Source organism: Mustelus asterias, chromosome 5 (genome assembly GCF_964213995.1).
Source record: "Mustelus asterias chromosome 5, sMusAst1.hap1.1, whole genome shotgun sequence".
NCBI lineage: Eukaryota > Metazoa > Chordata > Chondrichthyes > Carcharhiniformes > Triakidae > Mustelus > Mustelus asterias.
This window is the reverse complement of record NC_135805.1, coordinates 103,892,062-103,912,956: the sequence shown is the minus strand read 5'-3', so window position 1 is coordinate 103,912,956 and position 20,895 is coordinate 103,892,062. Positions and strand designations below refer to the sequence as shown.

The 20,895-nt window shown below is 44.6% G+C and overlaps 1 protein-coding gene across 3 annotated transcripts in view; it reads left to right on the top strand.

Moving 5' to 3' along the window:
• lpin1a (lipin 1a) overlaps window positions 1–20,895 on the top strand; it is a 144,421-nt gene that overhangs the window by 26,422 nt on the left and 97,104 nt on the right. The window lies entirely within an intron of this gene.

The following is a 20,895-nucleotide window of genomic DNA, read 5'->3' as shown; positions in this document are numbered from 1 at the left end:
TGTTCAGTACGATGGTGACCGCTCCTTTGTCTGTTGGTTTTATGACAATGTTGCGGTATGTCTTGAGAGTGCGGATGGCGTTGCGTTGTGCTTAACAACGCAACGCCAACAATGCGAGTCTTAACAGGTAATCAAGTTTTTACAGGTGCAGACAATGCGAGTGGAGAGAGGGATGAGCATAGGTTAAAGAGGTGTAAATTGTCTCAAGCTAGGACAGTTAGTAAGATTTTGCAACCCAGGCCAAATGTTGGGGGTTACAGGTAGTGTGGTATGAACCCAAGATCCCGGGTGAGGCCGTCCTCATGTATGTGGAACTTGGCCAGTTTCTGGTCGCATTCCAACCATTATCTTGCAATTGAGTCTGTGTCGATATCTGTCCTGTTTATGAACCCAACTCACCACTCACTTGATGAAGGGACAGTGCTCCAAAAGCTCGTGCTGCCAAATAAATCTGTTGGACTTTAACCTGGTGTTGTGAGACTTCTTCCTGTCTCCTGAGTGGTGTTACTGTTAAACACATGAGTGGAAAAGTAAAAATATTAGGGGCTTTTCTCCCAGCCTGCTGCGTTGCCTTTGTAGCGCAGCGGGATGGGAGACTCGAGCGGAGACCGTTTCTGGAGCTCCCCACTGGGCGCCATGGCCTCCGCGAGTCTCTGGCAGTGGATTTCCGGCACGGTCAGCTCCGTGCAGGAAATTAGCGCAGATCTGAATAACTTATGGTAATGATCATTTGTATATATTTTAAATTGCATTAGCGGGCCCGGGACTGAAACCTCTGAGCCCACTAGCAACTCCCCCCCACCCTCCCCCCCCATCCCCCACCCTCCTCCACCAGGGGTGGTTCACTCCAGCAGGGTTTAGTATAGCTCCCCACTTGCGGGGAGCTAGCGGCCCAATCCTGCTGGAGTGAAGGGGGGGGGGGCAATCGGGGCCCTCCAGAGAGTCGGGCTCTGGGGTGGGGGTGCCCCCTGTGCATTGCCACCATGGCAGTGCCAGCCTGGGTCCCAAGGGGCCAAAGTACCAATGACTAGGGAGAACCTTGGCACTGCCCACTGGGCATAGGGCAGTGCCAAGGAGACGGGACCTAATGGGGTGCGGCCTTGGGGGGCGATTGGTCAGGGTGGGGCTGTCCCACTGCCACTCTGCATTTGGGCTGAGGGACAGAGGGAGCTGGCTATCGGGATGGAGCGGGGGGAGGGGGGTTCAGCCTGCTGGGAGTTGTCGGGGCTGCAGGAGGGTTTGGGGCTGCCAGTGGGAGTGGGTCTGGAGATCAGGGCTACGGGGGATGGGGGTGGAGATTGAGGCGGGCTGGGGACGGGGGGGGGGGGGGGGGGGGGGGGGTGAGCAAGGCTTGCCCAGACACATCGAGGGGGTCGGGCCAGCGATGTGGGAGGCCGGCAGTGCAGGGCTACTGCGCATATGCCGATCTCCACTATGACAGATCAGCGCATGCGCAGTGGCCCCCTCAGCGCTATGTTGCCGGCCTCTCCAGCGGGAATAGACCCACTGATTTTCAACAGAGTCTGGGAGATTCATTTTGAAACTCCTGCTGAAAAAAAAGCATGATTTACTCCAGTTTTCACATGAATTCAACAGTTAGAATTTTTGGGGGCAAATTGACCCCATAACATGTGAACTGGAGTGAACAATTATCTCAACCACTAATGACACAATTGCTTCTTTGATTACAAGCTAAATTAAATACAAAGATAATGTAACAGGAGTGTATCATCGTTACCTAAATGGTGATGCTTTTACAAGATTTTGATAGCAGGCTAATTATTTTTAGCAATGTAGCTAATCCAAAAAAATGTCAATTATGGTAACAAAGGTACTCTTAAAAAAGGGGAGTGATTTTAATGTACAACATTGATTTATTACTGTATTTTTAGTCTTAGTTCAAGATTCCTTTCACTGCTAACCTGGTACTAAAAACAGCAATTGTATTCAGCAAACTAAATCTTTTGCATTTCCCTAGCGCTTTCTATAACATTCCAATGCACTTCACAGTCAATGCTGTACCTTTTTTGAAGTGTGGTTATAATGTAGGCAAACATGGTAACCAACTTTTATACAGCCAAGTCCCACAAACAGCAGTCAAATAAATGACCAGCGAAGCTGTTTCTTTTTGTGGCACTGGTTTGATGGATATACATTGGCTAGAGTACTGGATCCTCTGCTTTTTATTGAGTAGCACCGTGGGCTATCTGTCAGTTGGTTGTAAGAACACCTGGGTGAGACTGTCTCATTCTAATAATGTGACACAGTGGTTAGCACTGCTGCCTTACAGCACCAGGGACCATGGTTTGGTTCTCAGCTTGGGTCACTGTGTGGAGTCTGCACATTCTCCCCATGTCTGCGTGGGTTTGCTCCCACAGTCCAAAAGGCATGCTGGTTAGGTGCATTGGCCATGCTAAATTCTCTCCGTGTACCCAAACAGGCGCCGGAATGTGGTGACTAGGGGATTTTCACAGTAACTTCATTGCAGTGTTAATGTAAGCCTACTTGTGACACTAATAAAATAAACTATAAACTTTAATGATGAGCTTTGCGGCTGTGTTACAAAGATGTAAATGATTAGATTTAAAAACAAGTTTCAATGCTTGCTATATTGCCATGCATGTTTAGGTGATGATGAAGAATCACTTTCAGCGGCTCTCAATGAGTAAATATCTCTATGGAAATTAGATTGGTAACCTGCTGTCCACATGTTTGTACGGGTGTGAGCTTTTGCCTTCTCTCTCACAGTGATGTGAATGAGCTGTGGAAAAGCAGCTCCTAGCTCATACTGCTGAGTACATAGAGTCAATACTGCACTAGCTGTGGAGGTGGACTTTAACCCATTAGTGAGATGAGGATTGAGCAGAGTTAGGCCGGAAGCCAGGATGTTGGATTGAAAATGTCAAAAATTGCTAGCTACGCATTTGAATGGCAGAAATGTTACTTATAGTAAGTAACAGCACCACAGAAAGTCACCCTGCCTCTTCTATATTTTAATTTATGTGCTAGAATAAAATACAGTCGGGGCAGGAGTTTTCCACTTAACTGTTTGGCAGCCCATAATTTTCTGCCTATTCATTTACATGTTTAAAATTGGCAGGCTGACAATCTTAAAGACTGTGAAATGAGCTGATCCACTGTAGTGTTGCACATGGCAATGAGGAGAACGCACTGTTATATTACTGTGAAAGGTGAATTGGCACTTACTGTTCTCGGGCAATTAGAGGTCAGAAAAAGCCACTAGGAAATTATTGGCTTTATTTTTTATGCATACTCATTTCAAGCAAAATACATACATGACAAAGTGAGATACTTGAAGCATGACGAAAGCACACCAAATCCTTGTTCACTGATGATTGCACAGTGTTCAGTGCAATTTGCAATTCCTCAGACACTGAAGCGAACTGTGCTCGCATGCAGCAAGACTTGGAGAACACTCAGGCTTGGGCCTAAGTGCCAGGCAGCTGGCTGACTGGCAGAAGGCAGAGAGTGGGAATAAAGGGGTCTTTTTCAGGATGGCAGCCGGTGACTAGTGATGTGCCTCAGGGGTCAATGCTACGACCACAACTTTTCACAATATACATTAACAATTTGGAAGAAGGGATTGAAGGCACTGTTGCTAAGTTTGCAGATGATACAAAGATCTGTAGAGGTACAGGTAGTATTGAGGAAGCAGGGGGGCTGCAGAAGGACTTGGACAGGTTAGGAGAGTGGGCAAAGAAGTGGCCGATGGAATACAATGTGGAAGAGTGTAAGGTTATGCACTTTGGAAGGAGGAATGGAGGCATAGACTATTTTCTAAATGGGGAAATGCTTAGGAAATCAGAAACACAAAGGGACTTGGGAGTCATTGTTCAAGATTCTGTTACGATTAACATGCAGGTTCAGTCGGCAGTTAGGAAGACAAATGCAATGTTAGCATTCATGTCGAGAGGGCTCGAATACAAGAGCAGGGATGTATTTCTGAGGCTGTATAAGGCTCTGGTCAGACCCCATTTGGAATATTGTGAGCAGTTTTGGGCCCCATATCTAAGGAAGGATGTGCTGGCCTTGGAAAGGCTCCAGAGGAGGTTCACAAGAATGATCCCTGGAATGAAGAACTTGTCGTATGAGGAACGGTTGAGGACTCTGGGTCTGTACTCATTGGAGTTTAGAAGGATGAGGAGGGATCTTATTGAAATTTACAGGATACTGCGAGGCCTGGATAGAGTGGACGTGGAGAGGATGTTTCCACTAGTAGGAAAAACTAAAACCAGAGGGCACAACCTCAGGCTAAAGGGATGATCCTTTAAAACAGAGATGAGGAGGAATTTCTTCAGCCAGAGAGTGGTGAATCTGTGGAACTCTTTGCCACAGAAGGCTGTGGAGGCCAGGTCATTGAGTATCTTTAAGACAGAGATAGATAGGCTCTTAATTAATAAGGGGGTCAAGGTTATGGGGAAAATGCAGGAGAATGGGGATGAGAAAAATATCAACCATGATTGAATGGTGGAGCAGACTCGATGGGCCAAGTGGCCTAATTCTGCTCCTATGTCTTATGGCCTTATGGTCTTATCTCCAACAAGGGAGAATTTTGTTGGAATTCAAGTGTATCAGAGTCAATTAACCCTTAACCTCCTTATCTCAAATTCTGAAATGATTCAAATTTATTCGGTATAAGTAGGATGTGATACATGTTAATATCTGAGCAGAGTATAAAGATGCAACAGCATTACCATTATGCTCAGGGTACAAGTGTGAGCTCCACATACTCACTGTCAATGTTTTCTATTCTTCTGTGATAGTCCATATGGGCAGCATGGTAGCACAGTGGTTAGCACTGCTGCCTCACAGTGCCAGGGACCCGGGTTCAGTTCCCAGCTTGGGTGACTGTGTGGAGTTTGCACGATCTCCCTGTGTTTGTGTGGGTTCCCTTCAGGTGCTCTGGTTTCCTCCCACATTCTGAAAGACGTGCTGGTTAGGTGCATTGATTTGAACAGGCGCCAGACTGTGGCGGCTAGGGGAATTTCACAGTAACTTCATCGCAGTGTGAATGTAAACCTTACTTGTGACTAATAAATAAACTTTAACTTTAACTGTGTGATGGTTCCAAACTTCCTCTGGCCAAAACTCTCTCCCTTCCAGCCAAGGGGATCCCGTTTTATGCCTTTTTTTCACAGCAAAGGTTATGTAGACCAACGTAAACCAATCATTGGGTGGAATTCTCCCAAAACAATTTCCAAGTGTTGTCCCCAGTGGGAAACCAATGAGATTCCCGTTGGGAGGATTGGTGCAATCCAGTCACACTTAGGCTGGAATGTTACCAACCGTTCATGCCGGTGGGATTTTCCCATTCCGCTGCAGTGAACAGAGATTTGATTGGGCACCAAATTCTCCAACCGCGCTACAGCGAGACCATGGCATGAACGGCCAGTAAGATCGTGCCCTTAGAAACTTTTACGCAGCCTGGAGAGATCCTCACTGAATTTTCCCATACTTAGGATTTATTTTGGAATGGGGACCTAAAGACTCTGGCAAGACCGGCCCCTCAGAGATTACGATGCCATTTTTAAAGGGCAGCCTGTTCTGCAGTCAAACCTACACACACCCACCTCTCACTTGCCAGCGATGACCCTCCCCTTCACTTTCTGGCATCATCTCTACCCCCCCCCCCCCCCACCCCCGCCACTTGCTCGTACTAGCACCCTCTCTCACCAAATGTGCGACACCCCACAATGGGGTTGCCAAAGGTGCCCTCCAGGAATTCCTCCATGGCCTCCCCTCTTGCGAAAACCCCCTTGTCCCTTCTTCAGATCTGTCCTTTGGCACTGCCAACCCTGCACACAGCCAACCTGGCACTCTGGCACTGCCAACCTAGCAGTTGGGCACAGCCAGGGTGCCCAGGGCAGAGTCAGGGCATTATGCTGCCATTTCCCAGACATCCAGGGGCTTCAATGGTCCCTGTGGTGCTTGGTGTAGCCATCACGACTGTTCTCTGTTTGTGGAGACCAGTTGTGGTTCACGGTGGGTTCCTATTACCCCTGAGAGTCCTGGAAGGGTGCAGGATGCATCCAGCTTGAAATTGATGCAGCATATTTAACTGGAGATTTAAATATGCGAATCTGATTCCCACACTCGCAAAGGGGTTTCTAGCCAGCCCTAAATGTGCTAGGCCCCTCCCCTGCAATTTTCTGACCCCAATGTGGCCCCAGTGCGATTTGCAGAGCTAGAAAATCCAGCCCATTGGGCGGAATTTTACCTGCACATCTGCCCAGAATTTGTATGATCCCACCCGAGGCCAACAGAGAATGCTGTTCTCCGAGCCTCGCCCACGTCCAGAATCGGGGCGGGCGTGTCAGTCAAATTGCAGCCATTATCTCTATTATTTAAAAGGCCCCATTACAAAAGATGTCATCGGCCAACTAGGCCAGGTGAAATTCCCAAGCTCCTTGGCTTCCCACCTATCAGGTCATAAACATTCCAATATGCTGATGCCTGGCCAAATGATAATCTTGGCATCCAGTTATTTTGTCTGCACTCTCTGGGCCCTGGAAGGTGTTTATCAATTTGCACACAGTAGGCTGTTGGCGTTCGCAGTTTTTAATAATCATCAAGAATACATGATGTATGGATCCAAGGAGTCTTACATTAAGGTCACTGAGTTCCTCACAATTGGACCAGGCGTATAAATAATTGGCTACAAGACCAGGTCAGACGCTGGGATTTCGAGGGTAAATAACTCACCTCCTGACTCTGTAAAGCCTGCTCACTATCGACAAAGTGCACTTCAGGAGTGTGATAGAAAACTCTCCATTTGCCTGCATGACTGCAGCTCCAAGAACTCAGGAATGTTGACTCCATCCCAGATGAGATTCCATTTGATATACCACTGTCTACCTTAAACATTCATTCCCTCCATTACCAGCATCCAGTGGCAGCAGTGTTTACAATCTGTAAGGTGCAGTGCAGCGATTTACCAAGGCTCCTTTCTCAGCAACTTTCAAATCCACATAGATAAACCTCGACCACAATGGCAGCAGATGCACGGGAACGCCACAAACTACAAGTTCCCCTCCGAGATGCACACCAGCCTGACTTGGAACTATATCGCCGTTCCTTCACCGTTGCTGAGTCAAGATGCTTGAACTCCCTCTGTAACGCTGCCATGGGTTTACCGGCACCACATAAAATGCAGCTATTCAAGAAGGCAGCTACGGCCACCTTCTCAAGGGTAATCATAGTTGGGCAATACATGTTGGCCTTGCCAGTGGTTCTCACATCCCAAGAATGCATAAATTTTCTGCAGAGTGTTTTTGCACCTCATCCAAATTTCATTTCCACCTCAGCCTGCCAATAACTGCTCCACTGCAGCTTGTGATGATGAAGTGTCGGGTTTTGGACTCTGCAGAAACAAACTGCTCCCATCCATGCCAAACAAATATAATTAGCATGAAATGAAGTAGAGTTTATATCAACTGGCGATGAGGGAGAAGGAAACACCCCCGTTCAACTGGCACGATCTACACTGAAACATTGCCCTCAAAAGTGGGAGCTTTCTGCTGGTGAAGGTTGCTTCTGCCTCTGCTAGACTGAAGTAAGACTGCATACAATAAAATGCAGTGTGGGTGTTAAGTTGCATGAGAACATCAATGGTTAGTAAACACACTATCAATCTATGGAACCATAAACATTGGGGAAAATATTCATTCATTATGGACGTTTATATATCTTCTCCCAAGCAGTGTATCTTGCCGACATAGATGCAATGCGCTCATAAATATTTATGCTATTTTAAATAAGATTACAAGCTGCAAGCTTGTTGCTTATTTAGCATCTTAAGGAGTACTGTATTATATATATTTCAATGGTATTGCAAATCATCACTCAATTCTTCAAACAGTATTTATTATTGTTTTGAGCATACGACTATGAAATGACTTGCAAGGAAAAACATTTGGTTACGTGGGAGAACATATAAATGGGATCTTATCATTTTTAAGAAAGCTGTCAAAGTGCCAAGGTTGTTTTGCCTAAGACTGATTGGGCTGCAAATACCAATTTTCTTCACAATGCAAAAGCAATTTTAAAAAAACCATTTATGGGATGTGAGCATCACTGGCTGGGCCAACATTTATTACTCATCCCTAATTACCCTTAAATTTAAAAGCTTATTTATTAGTGTCACAAGTAGGCTTACTGCAATTAAGTTATTTTGAAAATTTCCTAGTTGCCACACTCCAGTGCCTGCTCAGGTGCACTGAGGAAGAATTTAGCATGGTCAATAGCACCTAACCAGCACATCTTTCGGACTGTGGGAGGAAACCGGAGCACCCAGAGGAAACCCACGCAGACACAGGGAGAATGTACGGACTCCACACAGACAGTGACCTAAGCCGGGAATCTGGTGCTGGGAGACAGCAGTGCAAAGCACTGTGTCACTGTGCTGGGTTAGGGCATCTGAAGAGTTAACCACATTGTTGTGAGTCTGGAATCACAAATAGGCCAGGGAACATTTCAAGTCCCAATGACACTTTGTCAAAAGCTTTGACAAAGGTTCATCTGGACTTGAAACGTCAGTTCTTTTCTCTCCTTACAGATGCTGAAAGACCTGCTGGGATTTTCCAGCATTTTCTCTTTTGGTTTCAGATTCCAGCATCCGCAGTAATTTGCTTTTATCCTGATTTTGATTTGATTTGATTTATTATTGTCACATGTATTAGTATACAGTGAAAAGTATTGTTTCTCGCATGCTATACAGATAAAGCATACAGTTCATAGAGAAGGAAAGGAGAGAGTGCAGAGTGTAGTGTTGCAGTCATAGCTAGGGTGTAGAGAAAGATTAATTTAGTGCGAGGTAGGTCCATTCAAAAGTCTGCAGGCAGCAGGGAAGAAGCTGTTTTTGAGTCAGTTGGTACGTGACCTCGGACTTTTGTATCTTTTTCCTGATGGGAGAAGGTGGAAGAGGGTATGTCCAGGATGTGTGGGGTCCTTAATAATGCTGGCTGCTTTTCCGAGGCAGCAGGAAGTGTAGACAGAATCAATGGACACCATTAACAGATAATCTGGTCATTTATCTCATCGCTATATTTTGGATCATGCTGTGTAAATTGGTTGTTGCAGTTTCCTACAGTGTGATAGTAATTACATATCAAAAAGTACTTCTTTGGTTGTGGAATAGTTTGGGACATCCTGATGTCTTGTGTGGTTTTATATAAATACAATTACTTTGTTTTGCTACACTGGCAATTTGCACCAGCAAGGAGCCAGGAACAGATAATGAAATGAAAAAGCCACATCAAGGGATTTCTGTTTGATTATTCTTCAGAGCTTGTCAAAGCATTGTTGACTAAGCAGTTGACTGAGATCTCAGATTAACCTGCATAAAAACAATCACTTTAAAAGAATTTGCACTGATGTATTAAACAATATGCATTGAGGAATATTTGGTTCAGAGACCTCACATCAACTGATTGCACTCACACATCTGTCAAGTAATGTAGAATTATTTGCATATCAGAAATAAAAGTCTTCTCTTTCACAAGAAAAAAAATGGACAAAAACTCAAATGGGTTGAATCTACTTTTCAAGTAACAGATAATGGAGGAGTAATCAAATTTATAGTTGCAAGCATTATCTGACCCAAATGCATGATAAAGAAAAAGGAAGAAATCAAACATTGTTTCGCTGCTGTGTAGACAAACACTCAACGCCTCATGAAATGTTAAGGACCTAAGGAAAAGGTATTAAAAATGAAAACAAATTCCTTTCCTATAATCTGGGCATCAGTTACAAACCTAGAGAATTATTTCTGTTGCCTTTAATTTAACAGCCCTGCTGGGGTGTGACTAAGATGATTAAATAATGACCCAGAATTTCTGATCTCCGATGGTCATACCCAGAATTACCTCCCAAGATGCACTATGGGAGCCCCCTCGGTAGTCCTGATGCACTGACTACATGGAAATTACTGGGAAGTTTGGACTTCTGATGGGCAATTTTCCTGTGTCTAGAACCCTCCGCAATGCTGGGACAGTGTTAGAGACTTCGGATGGTTCTTGCTCACTTATCAGAATAGTTATCCAGGAAGGGTTAGAAGAATTAAAACCAGTTCTATCTGCAGGATTACGATATTACTGATCCCTGCAAGATCCTAGTGGATCCTTTGACTATCCTCCTGACAACCCAACTACCCTCCGACTTCCTAACTGCCTGACCACATCCACCCATCTGCTACACTACCCCCTCACCCACCATCATCCACTTACCTTAAACACTTACCTTCTTTCTGTAGCTTCTCAAAGTAGCTTAGAGACCTTTAGATTTGCTGGAATATGGCAACGAGTGCTGTAAAAAGTTGGTGTGGCTCCACTTCCTGAATGATCCTGTACTATGAGGAAGGACTCTGAGAATAGGCATTTCTGGTTTGGATATCTGGGTGACAAATGCTGAGCTCCAGATCAGAGTGAGAAAATAGGAGGGGAGTGGCAATCCAATGGTGATTGCCACTTCTCAGTAGATCCAGTCCAATGAGTAATTTGTGGTGTCCGGGCCATCCTCACTGCACATAGTTGGATACAACATGAGCATGGTTAGTTTCTGAGGAAACTGGTGCACCCTGCGTGAGACCAGCAGACCTGAACTGCCACACTAGTGACTGTCCTGAGGATTCAGAAACTCACCATAAGGCTTCATGACACACACAATGTTATGGTATGGTTGTGCCAGCTACTTGTCACCACTCCCAAAATCACACCATAATCTTGGATGGATCTTATTAGACCAAAATATTTCACGTTGCTTTGGACTGACACCTCGGAACAGGCATTTTACTGCTCATTTGATGCAAGTGCAAAAATGTCTCAAGACCAAGGTCTTAATGCATTCCTCATAAATATTTTAGGATTATAAATATTATGGTACCAGAATAAGAATAAGGCAAAGCTAGTTGATGTAGCTTCAAAGAAGACCAAGGTGACATGCAAGCTGGATAGACCGAATGGTCATCCCTTATTCCATTCTTATGTTTTTATTTAATTAATTTATGTTCCTCAAGAACTATCAATAGTTTTCCAGCTCTAACTCCAGGTGTAAATCTCCAATGAGCCTAGTTACTTATGATGTGGAGATGCCGGCGTTGGACTGGGGTGAACACAGTAAGAAGTTTAACAACACCAGGTTAAAGTCCAACAGGTTTATTTGGTAGCAAAAGCCACACCTGAAGAAGGGGCTTAGAGCTCCGAAAGCTTGTGTGGCTTTTGCTACCAAATAAACCTGTTGGACTTTAACCTGGTGTTGTTAAACTTCTTACCTAGTTACTTAAACAGTACAGATTTTAAAATAAATAACTGTTTTAAGTCTTATTGCACCAAATATTTTGGAACTTATTCCTCAGCTTTGAGAGAATAAGGGGGCGATATTACCAAGGACATTCTAAGTGCCGAATGAGTGTGAAAACGAGAGAAAATCCCACCCATATTTTTGGGCAAGCTTCCAGATCATACAACACTTAGTAAAAAAGAGCCCAGATGTGATTCTCACCAGCAGGGGAAGTGGGTGGGGCCTAATTTCACCAAGAAGACAGCTGCTAAGTTCTAGCGGCGTCATTGTGCAGGTGCCCTGATCTCCCAGTGCACCTGCCCCCCTGCCACTCCACCCTAATTGTCAGCCTGGCTGATCCTCTGCCCCGTCCTCCCGATTGGTGCCTCAGCCGATGTAGAGCTCTCCCCTTCCCTCCCCGTTATGGCCTCACCTTCAAGCCCCGGACCTTTGGCATTGCCCAGTGCCAGGGTGCCAGGCTGGCACTGCCCCAACCACCCGGGGGAGCTTCAATGACCTTCGGTCTGACTGGTGAGGCCATCATGGCAGGTCCTCCTTGTTGGGAACCATATGTGATCCTCGCTGGTGAGGACCTCAACAGGCGAAGCGGTAAGTACAAGTGAGCCTGGACGATAGCGTCCGGGATTCAGTAATGATATTTAAATTGTGTTTTAAATATTGAAATCGGCTTCACATTCCTTTTGGATGCGAAGCTGATTTTGCTGGCAGAACGGGGCCGGTAATAGCGCAAACCCAATCTTTTGCCTTGCCCGATCTTACTGACTCGCCATGCTGACTGACCAGCATGACAAACCGGTAAGATCACCCCATAAGTCTTTTAATTTATTGTTTCATTAATGGTTTACTGTCTTGTCCCTGATCTCTTTATTTTGATTCAATTTGAAGAAAATGCCTGATGTTATTTAATATTTGTACAGTAAACTTTGTGTTATCCAACACTCCATCAACCAGAATTCTCCACCAACCGGAATTCTCCACCAACCGGAATTGCTGATGTTCCCCAAATACAAATCGTTACTTTACCAACCAGAAGCAAGTATGAAGTTATCCGGAACCCATACATGTACACTTTTTTAATACTCTGAGTTATGTTTCAATGTACTGTTGAAGATTAGAAGTAACAAGAATATTGTTCATTAGTTCTGAGTACTTGCATATTAGTTCATGTTATAAGTATTTTGCTGTATTCCACTGGGAAATGGAACTCTGTGTGCTCCATTTCCTCGCCTCAAACTGATTCATTAAGGTTTCTTATTTGAGTAGTATAGTGTGCTGGTTGACTTCTCTAACCTCCGTACACATGGGCCTCAATTGAAAACTCAATTATAGAGAAATGAATTTCTATGTCTGACAGATTGGTTTCCGATGCATTTTGCTGTTTATTGGCAGACTTACCAACACACCCACATCGAGAGATTTCATATCCTCTATTTGCAATTGTAATTTAATACCTTCACTATGGAGGTAAATCTTACATTTACCATTTTGATGGAGACTCCATCAAGTGTCTTTATATTATATCCCATGTCTACGATTGCCAATGTAACGCTATCTCTTCTCAGTCATCTCTGCTAGGTTAACCAATTATCTGATAAACAAGTAGGAGATATAGCAGCCTCATGAACAGCCAAGTCGGGCCAAAGTGTGTCATGACCCCTGGCAGCCTAAATGCTTCAACAACTTCCACACAACGTACCTGCCTCCACGCCCTGGCCTAAGAGTTGTCCTGTGTTGACAGCCCTGACTATTAGCCCTGGTCATTTAATGGGAGTTTTATCATTCCTGTGTAAAAATGCCATTGTTTGGTTTGATATTAGGGCATTGGTAAAACCACACCTAGAGTACTGCATAAAGGTTTGGTTACCTTACTTAAGGAGGGACATACTTGCGTTGCAGCTTAGAAAAGGTTCACTAGGCTGATTCCTGGGATGAAGGGTTGTCTTATGAGGAAAGTTGAGCAGGTTGGGCCTCTACTCATTGAAGAATGAGAAGTGGTCTCATTGAAATATATAAGATTCTGAGGGGGCTTTTGACGGGATAGATGCTCGATGTTTCCTCTTATGGGGGAAGCTAGAACTAGGATGAACAGTTTAAAAATAAGATCACCATTTAAAATGGGGATGAGGACGGATTTCTTCTCCCAGAATGCCGCTGGTGTCTAGAAATCTCTTTTCCTTCAAGCAGGGTGCTGAGTTAGACTGTTTTTTTTGATTGACAAGGGAGTCAAGGATTATGGAGGCAGATGGGAAAAAGGAGTTCAGACCACAATCAGATCAGTCACGGTTTATTGAATGACTGAGACTCAGCTAATGTTCTGGGGTTCGAATCCCAGCACGGCAGAATGTGAATTCAATAAAATGTATCTGGAATTAAGAATCTACTGACGACCATGAAACCATTGTCAATTGTCAGAAAAACCCATCTGGTTCACGAATGTCCTTTGGGGAAGGAAATCTGCCGTCTTTACCCTGGTCTGGGTAGGCACATGAACAGGTGGGGTGTAGAGGGATACAGGTAGGGCAACTTGATCGGTATAGACTCGGTGGGTCGAAAGGTCTGTTCCTGTGCTGTACTGTTCTTTGTACATGTGACTCCAGAGCCATAGCAATGTGGTTGACTTTCAAATGCCCTCTGAAATAGCCTAGCAAGCCACTCAATTCAATGGTGACTAGAGATGGACTAAATGTTGGCCCAGCCAGTGATGCCCATGTCCCATAAATGAATAAAAGAAAAAGAGCTGTATCAAAAAAAGTTAAGTTTCTCTAAGCGAGAATGTAAGATCCCGCCCGAGGCCATCGGAGAATGCCGTTCTGTGGCCTATTCCTGCTCCTATTTCTAAAGTTCTTATTTCGCAAAGCAGCATAATGCAAAACTGGGAGCGCAATGAATAGAACATGCAAAATAGTCACCAAGAAGAAAATCTAGTAGCAAGGGAGAAAATATAATGCAGACTAGTTATTAACAAAAGCAGCTTTGTTTCTCACGAACAACTAAAATGCTGTGGTTTAAATACAGAATGATCCAACCTGATCCTCCAGAGTAATGCTGGTGTAAAGCAAAATGTTATTGCTCTAATTTTACTGCTGCACTGCAAACAGAGCTTTAACTTCACAATCCAGTAATTGATGGTATATGTAAAACAATGGCCAGATACAATCTGTCAAAGTAGTGTTAATTGGCTTACGATTGATATGAAAATTCTGGTTACAATTGTATCATAGTAGCCAGTGATGTTGGATTGAGCTTTGACATGCAGTTACTAGAATTTACATAGTGTGAAACCCTCATTGAAAAGATCACTCTGCTGCAATCATGTGTTAGGGTGCATAAGCTTGTATGTCAAAAGCCATCCCATTAATTAGACTGTGCAGTAAGCTAGCAGTAGCAGTGTGATTTTGTGCACACATGTTTTCACCGATATTAAGGAACTCTGACCCGAATGTGGGAAGAAAGAAGACATTATGGGAATTATTCCCCAGTTATTATATTCCCTAAAATACCAAGTCAATTCAGCAGATTTCAGCTCTTACCAAAGATGGAACGGCAAATTGGTCTGTATCTGTGTTTGCTGAATCATAAAGCTTCCTGTATTTATTCATGTATTTTTTTTAACTGAAGATGTGGGCTGTGCAGAGAAGTTGTATGTATTTTGTGTGGAAGTTCAGTGATATGAAGGTTGATGTGTGTTTTTATTTAACTGAATGTAAATGTGCCCTGTGTATACTCTTATTTGAAGGTGGCACAATGTGGAGCGGCACAGTGGTTAGTGCTGCTGCCTTACAGCGCAGAGATCTGGGTTCGATTCCCAGCTCGGGTCACTGTCTGTGTGGAGTCTGCATGTTCTCCCCGTGTCTCCATGGGTTTCCTCCAGATGCTCTGGTTTCCTCCCACAGTCCGAAAGACGGGCTGGTTAGGTGCATTAACCATGCTGAATTCTCCCTCTGTGTACCCTAACAGGTGCCGGAGTGTGGCGACTAGGGGATTTTCACAGTAACTTCAGTGTACTTTTAATGTGAGCCTATTTGTGACACTAATAAATAAAGTTTAAAGAACTTTAAGTTTGTCTAAGTGATAGTGTATGAACATAGGGACAGGAATTGTTCAATTAGATCATGATTGACCTGTATCATAAATCCATTTACCTTGGTTCCATATCACTTTATAGCAATGTCTAACAAAAATCTGTAACTCTCCATTTTGAAACTTTCTATTAATCTAGCCTCAACAGCATTGTGGGGGGGAGGGGGGGTTGTTCCTGATTTTCATTACCCTATGTGTAAAGAAGTGATTTCTAATATCACCCTGAATGGCCTAGCTCTAACTCTTAAAGTTATGTCCCCTTGTTCTTGAGCCCATTTTCCTCTATCCACTCAAATGAAGGACTTGTGTAGCACCCCTGCTTCTGAGTCTCCAGGTTTGAGTCTCACCCCAAGACTTGATGGTCAAGGATAGTGCATTGATAACACAGCCAAACAGGTTGATTACCAACCTTCAAATCCTTCCAACACAAGCCAACACAGGCAATAAAAGCAGGAGAGATTCCCAGTTAGCTGCATGGTGGCAAGTTGGAGCCTTTACCATTGCTATCCATAGCACCAGACTACAACATGCATATAAAAGTGCTGCAGCAACTTGGACTTGGAATCATAGAATCTCTACAGTGCAGAAGGAGGTCATTCGGCCCATCGAACCTGCACCGACAACAATCCCACCTAAGCCCAATCACTGTAACCCTACTTCTCAAGTGAACTGTAATACACCACCACTCTATCAAAGCCTATAAGTCATCTGAAAAACAACTGGATCACAACAACGTGCACTTATAGAAACATAGAAACATAGAAAAACTACAGCACAAAACAGGCCCTTCGGCCCCACAAGTTGTGCTGAACATATCCCTACCTTTTAGGCCTACCTATAACCCTCCATCCTATTAAGTCCCATGTACTCATCCAGGAGTCTCTTAAAAGACCCTATTGAGTTTGCCTCCACCACCACTGACGGCAGCCGATTCCACTCGCCCACCACCCACTGTGTGAAAAACTTCCCCCTAACGTCTCCCTGTACCTACCCCCCAGCACCTTAAACCTGTGTCCTCTTGTAGCAGCCATTTCCACACTGGGAAAAAGCCTCTGAGAGTCCACCCGATCTATGCCTCTCAACACCTTATATACCTCTAATAGGTCTCCTCTCACCCTACGTCTCTCCAAGGAGAAAAGACCGAGCTCCCTCAGCCTATCCTCATAAGGCATGCCACTCAATCCAGGCAACATCCTTGTAAATCTCCTCTGCACCCTTTCAATCTTTTCCACATCCTTCCTGTAATGAGGCGACCAGAACTGAGCACAGTACTCCAAGTGGGGTCTGACGAGGGTCTTATATAGCTGCATCATTATCCCCGGACTCCTAAACTCAATCCCTCGATTGATAAAGGCCAGCACACCATACGCCTTCTTAACCACCTCCTCCACCTGCGGGGCTGATTTTAGAGTCCTATGGACCTGGACCCCAAGGTCTTTCTGATCCTCTACAGTACTAAGAGTCTTTCCCTTTATATTGTACTCCTTCATCCCATTTGATCTGCCAAAATGGACCACTACGCATTTATCTGGGTTGATATAGCCTTATATAGCCTTTAATGTAGTAAAAGGTATATGTTCAATATAGTAGAGATCTAGCCCTGTGCAATCTGTCCTAAGCCCATTCTCTCTCCTCTTAGGCAATCCCTTGGAATTGCTTCCCCTTTCGTTCAGTGCATTGTGAGAAGGCTGATAAGCAGGACCTACCCACTCTGCCACACCTGGGGAGGTGCTGCTTGAAGGGTTGGGTGGAGGTTTGCATGTCCCCTCCAACTTTGAGACTTCGCCCCTACATATTTCCAACAAAGTCTCTTGATGTGTTCAGTGCTTTCCCAAATGAGCAGTCTCCATTTTGGTCAGTCACAAGCCAGGGTCTCCTGATGGGTATGTTTCACCACTTCGGGGATACGTTAAGGACATCCCAAAAGCATTTCCGCTGTCCTCCTGGGAATCTCCTGCCACAACCAGGTTCTGGATGGAGCAGTTGATTTGGGAGTCTGGTGTCAGCCATATGAATGTCATGTGCTATCCAGCAGATTTTGAGTGATTGGTGCCTCAATGCGGGACTTATTGGGCTGGGAGAGGACACTGCTATTGGATCGCCTTTCTTGCCCCAGATTTAGAGGATCTTGTGGAGGTTTGAGATCCTGGTCCTCAAATATTCCTTTCCTCAGTCAGGCAAAGACTGAACTGGCACATTGGAGGTGATGATGAATTTCATTGTCGATGGCCGAAAATCTCTGATTTCACCCACAGCTGGGATTCCCTGGTCCTGCTGCAGTGAATGGGGATTTGATTGACTGCCAAATTCCCTGTTCTCGCTGGCAGTGGTAGCGGGGCATGCGAGATCGGAGAATTCCAGCCTATGTCTCCTTCGTTGCAAGGAATCTCTCAAGGTTGAAAATAGTTCACATTTTCCAGGATCCCACCCTGGATCTTAATCCTGAGGGCCTTCCTGAGGTGCAGTGCACAGAATGGAGTTCAGTGCTCTGGATGGTGTCTAACCAGAGTTTATTCAACAAACTGATTTAAAATTCAACCATATTATTTAGACATTGTAATGGTTCTAATCACTGATTATCTTCGACATGTGCATGCTAGAATCTTTCAAAAACATAGACTGTAAAAAAAATGCAAAACGATGATGTGAATTTAGTAAACTGTGAGCGGGAAAAATATTAGGCTGCTGAATGGTCTAATAAACCACCAAGGAAGTACACCCAAAATTCTGCTGTTATATTGGTAGAAGAGATGGCAGAAATGTAGGCTGTCAACATTACAAGCTCTGAATAATGTGTGTAGGTTAGGATTCTGCGCTTCTTGTACGATCCATTTTCCATTTGGCGTGCCACAGCACTCCACAGAATGATGTGGCTGCACATAGCAAGAAGGCCCCTTCACCAATGCTATTCACAGTGACCATAGTTTATAGGTTACCTGCTGGTTTATTATTCCTGGTCACTGCTTGACTTTTGGGTGTTTTTATTGTGTTGCACAACTCAGCTGTTTATACAGATAGATCTTGCTGCTCTTGCGCAATTGTTACTGCTTAACGACGATACAGTCTGGCTGCAGATAAGGATTAACTCATAGGCCTACCATAGAATCATAAAATCCTATAGTGCAGAAGAAGGCCATTCGGCCCATCGAGTCTGCACCGACCACAATCCCACCAAGGCCCCATCCCCATAATCCCATGCATTTACTCTAGCTCGTCCTCCTGGCACTAAAGGTCAATTTAGCTAAATCAATCCACCTAAACCGCACATCTTTGGACTGTGGGAGGAATCTGGAGCACCTGGAGGAAACCCACGCAGAAATGGGGAGAACATGCAAACTCCACAGATAGTGACCCAAGCCGGGAATTGAACCCAGGCGCTGTGAGGCAACAGTGCTAACCACTGTGCCACCTTTGGGGATGGAGGAGGAGGTGGCTAGCACAGTGCAGTAGAAACTGCCATAAGAGGGAGGACAAACGGGAGAAGAAGACTGAATGGAAGATCATATCCACAGAGTCCTCAGGAGCTACTTCATTCTACATCAATTTTACGGAGATACAATTCTGAATGAGGCACCTTCGCTTCATCAAGGAGGCTGTCACTGGGCTATGTCACCTGCTGCAACTGCAGCAGCCTCAAACCAGGGAATGGATAGCACTGTCTGTGATTGTCGAGGTTGCTGGCACACTCGATTTTTGTGCCACTTGCTTCTTTCAGGCTGTATCAAGGGACAACCATTATAAAAGCATCCGCAATGACCACTGTTCCTTGCAGCCCTTCAATCAGCTTATACATGTTGTGCTGGAAGATCTTTACGGCTGAGCTTGTCCCAAAGGACATATACTTCCAGCAGTATCGATCGAAAGGTATGTGGAATGTGGTTAGGGCTGATGCTCGTCCATTGCAACTTAATTGCAAAAGCCACTGCAGAAGAATTGTGAAGACTTCAGCATTATGTAGGCATGTAGCTACATCTTCAATCGTCCACAGACATTAATGCTCTTGCTTGTGGCCTTGAATAAGTTGTTATTTATTTTCTATGCAGTTATGAGGCACAGTGGGTAGTGTCCCTGTCTCAGAGCCAGAAGCTCTGGGTTCAAATATCACTCCAGGCCTTTTTGGTCAAGGAAGGTGCATTCATAATGTGACCAAATAGTTTGAGTATCAGCTTATAGTTCTTTCCAACATATACCAATGGCAAGCAGGAGAGATTCCTGGGTCGGCCAAGTGATGGAAAAAAAATTGCCGTCTCTATCATAGCTCCAGGCGACAACAATATGCATGTAAAAGTCCATGCTGCCACAGTATCTCGGATCCCTTGGAGAGTTGGTTAGCTGGATGGCTGGTGTGGATCAGATTGATGCCAACAGCATGGGGTTTCATCCCTGTTCCAGTTCGGATGGATTCTGGACCTGTCTTTGCCCTACTCAATGTGGAGATCACAGTGCTGTGGGTTGAACCTGCCTTCAGAAGAAGAAGATCTAAGCAGTTGCAGAGCATGATCTATGTGAGGCACGACTAGCATCAACCTGATCCAGGAAGTTGACATTATTACAGGAACTATGATATTCTGTCTGACCAGATCACCCAAAGTTCCTTTCGGCTTATTCCTTATAGCCACTGGTACTTATGAGGTACATATTGGACTGACTGGATTTATTGTCTTGACAATCCTGATTCGGCAAGCTCTCTACCTCAAATTATCCACAGAATACTCAGCGTTTCAGTATTAAACACAACATGGTCAGTGGTTTGTTAGTTGTGGGTGTTGACCACATAAACCAGTAGAGGGTGTTCTGTTAATTTCAACATTATCTGTATTCTTAGTTCCCCCAGCTCCATTCTAGTGATAGAGTTTGCAGTCCACCTGCCACCTGGAACAGAATTTGTATTTGCCCTTTAATGGACAGCCTTGAATTGCCTCAAGCTAAAGTCTTAAATAGTTGAAACCTTTTCAGCTTAAAACTTATTGTTGCATTTTGATTAGGTGCAACAGAATCACATTGCAATTTGCACCCCTGTCTACATGAAGTTCTAGGTAGCTACCTGACTCCAGATGAAGTGTGCCATCCTGCAGGCCATGCAAACTGACCTCACAGATGACAAAGACTTGTTTTTCCTTTGGTTCATCATCTATTTCCCTAATTGTTTATCTATTTCCACAGTATTTAACTGCAAAGTGGTTGTTTTTTCCCCCCCACACAACTGTTGTATGTTTCCCAAAAGCAAAACACGGTTCTCTATGGTGTCTCTTCCTGCAGTTCCCGAACTGACAAATCTTTGCCTCTGTCATCCTTGGGGTCGCCTTGGCTTTCATATTCTGTCCACTCCTGTTCCTATGCCTTTAAATAAGTGTCTAATTTCACCCATCTTCAACAAGGTCAGAGTAGCCTCTTGAAGTGGTGTTTCTCACACTATTGTGCCCACAATCACAAAATCGAGCCTCAGAACGCCTCTTCCAGTGTTGTAGAACAGAAATTGCACCCATTGGCCGTCTGTGC